Here is a 2,305-nt window from a genome sequence, read left to right as displayed (position 1 = left end):
CTTTTATAGCTTTGGGCCTCAAACCCTTCAACTATGGGATAAAGTTGAGCTCTCTAGCATAGACTCATACAACTTTGGAACTCCTACACGAGCCCAAGCCCTATGATGCACTATAGCACATCTACAACTTGGTGCGTAATTGGTGTAGCTTGTGTTAGCCGCTGCTAAAACACACACACACACACACACACACACACACACACAAACAAGAGGATAAGGAGAGCAAGAGCACTTTGCATCACTACCTTTGAGAATGACCCAAAAACTAAGTTACAATGGATTTTATGTGTTCATGCCATTTACATACGGGCATCCATACTTGACTAATCGTGCCTCTCATAAGGATTACCCAACCAATGACCATGTTCATATGAAACCGACAAGCCTACCATTGCATGCCTAAAAATACTTAAAATAATAAGAATGACATTATGGGTTAAAATCCATCAATCTTTCTCTTCCTATGAGAAAATGCAAGCGTGTAAGGACGTGCAACTTCTCCCTTCCTCCCTCTCTCCCTCTCTCTCTCTCTCTCTCGCTCTCTCTCTAAGAAGAGGGTACTGGAATAACCTTTCTAATATGTTACCACAACTCCTCTTGAATGATAGGTTTTGAGTTCAAGACTTCAATTGAGATTGTTTCTATGATGTCAAACCTCTCTCTCTCTCTCTCTCTCTCTCTCTCTCTCTCTCTCTCTCTCTCTCTCTCTCTCTCTCCAAAAATTATGGAATTGTAATTGGAAGCATGCCATACAAATCGTCTCTAAAAAATTGTATGTGTAGTTATAATTGTGGTTGTTGATAATTTCCAAACAATGATAAGATATCTTCTTCAGACAAGATATGCTCAGTTTCATGACCTTGATATCTCTATCTGTAAGAAATCTTCAAGATAAATAATTCTTCATGCAATCCATACCTCTATGCGGAAGTAATATTCAAATAGCTCTATGTCAAAAAGCAATGTCTTGTGAATTATATTCTGGTTTTGCATCACAAATGCAAGAGCCCTCTACCATGAGAAACTTGTATGCTTTAGGCCTTTCTTGTTGAATTCATTATCTGAATATCAAAGTTCTCTTAGTAATATAATTTTGTGCACACTACCTAAGCTCATGAGTCCGAAGCCAAATACTCAAATACCACTTCTCATTTCAGGTTATTTCTCTCAAATGAACCACCCTTTTCTTTGTTTCGAGACTTAGAAATACAACCATAATATCCAATAGTTTAACCTTCTCAATCCACCACAACAGTTTCACCCTCTTTTGTTGTTCGTCATCCTAATCCCAACCTCAAGTCTTGGAGATGAAATTCAAGCTGTCAATATAAATCAAGATACTTCATCTTTGGCTTTCCATAATCTTTCCCTCGCAAGGCTAGCATGTCTACAAATAACACCAACACTCTTTTACCTTGTGTAGTATCAAAATCCAAAATAGTGACTACTATAAGCATTTCTCATCATAGAACCCATTCCTCCATTTTTCCTTGAAACGGACCGTGGTTGCTTTCAAAGGGTTGCTAGGTTGCAGGGATCTCTCTCTCTCTCTCTCTCTCTCATGTGTTGGTGCCCCACTTGAGGGTGTAGCAGAGTTTTGCTAGATGTGCCTCTCCTATGTTTGCATAGCACGTCCTCAAGGTGGAAGGAGAGTGACATTGGATGTATTGAGCATCTAGGTTTTCTACACCCATCATGCCCTTTTATTTTGAGGCTATTGGAGACTACAAAAAACAAGGGTTTAGTGTATTTTTAATCAGCTAAAATTGCAAAATCCTAGCTAGATTCCAAGATTGCATTAAAGAAAATTGGCAAAATTTTGCAAGCTTGTGCAAATACGGACAATTCTTCAATTTTGACATATAAGCCAAAAGGGTTTTAATTGTGTCCTTATCTATTAAATTACTTTGATTAGGAAAATGTTATGGGTAAATAAGGAATTTCTCGACGTAGAACTCCTATTGACTCCCTTTTTTCCCAAAATAGTATGTAATTGATTTCAAAGGGGATGGGAATGGAAGGAGCTTTTTGAGGGAGCTTTTTCATATTTTTGTTCAATGGAGCAAAAATTAAAAAAATTCCCTCCTGGAGCGAGCTTTTAGGAGGGAGCTTTTTTCCTCTCTCTCTCTCTCTCTCTCTCTCTCTCTCCCTCCATCTCTCTATGTATCTCTTTCTCTCTCTTCCATATATATATATATACATATATATACACACACACACACACATATACGCGTGTATATATATACATACACGTATATGTATACACACACACACACACATACATATATATATATATATATATATA

General features: G+C 37.6%; 1 pseudogene; it reads right to left on the bottom strand.

Moving 5' to 3' along the window:
• Positions 1 to 903: 903 nt before the first annotated feature.
• Positions 904 to 2,046, bottom strand: LOC147463361 (peptidyl-prolyl cis-trans isomerase FKBP19, chloroplastic-like; annotated as a pseudogene).
• Between the last annotated feature and the right edge of the window lie 259 nt (positions 2,047 to 2,305).

The sequence above is a fragment of the Adiantum capillus-veneris genome, chromosome 2 (assembly GCF_014529385.1).
Source record: "Adiantum capillus-veneris isolate H3 chromosome 2, ASM1452938v2, whole genome shotgun sequence".
NCBI classification, from domain to species: Eukaryota; Viridiplantae; Streptophyta; class Polypodiopsida; order Polypodiales; family Pteridaceae; genus Adiantum; species Adiantum capillus-veneris.
The sequence above is the reverse complement of the archived record's forward strand: the minus strand, read 5'-3'. Positions and strand labels throughout refer to the sequence as shown.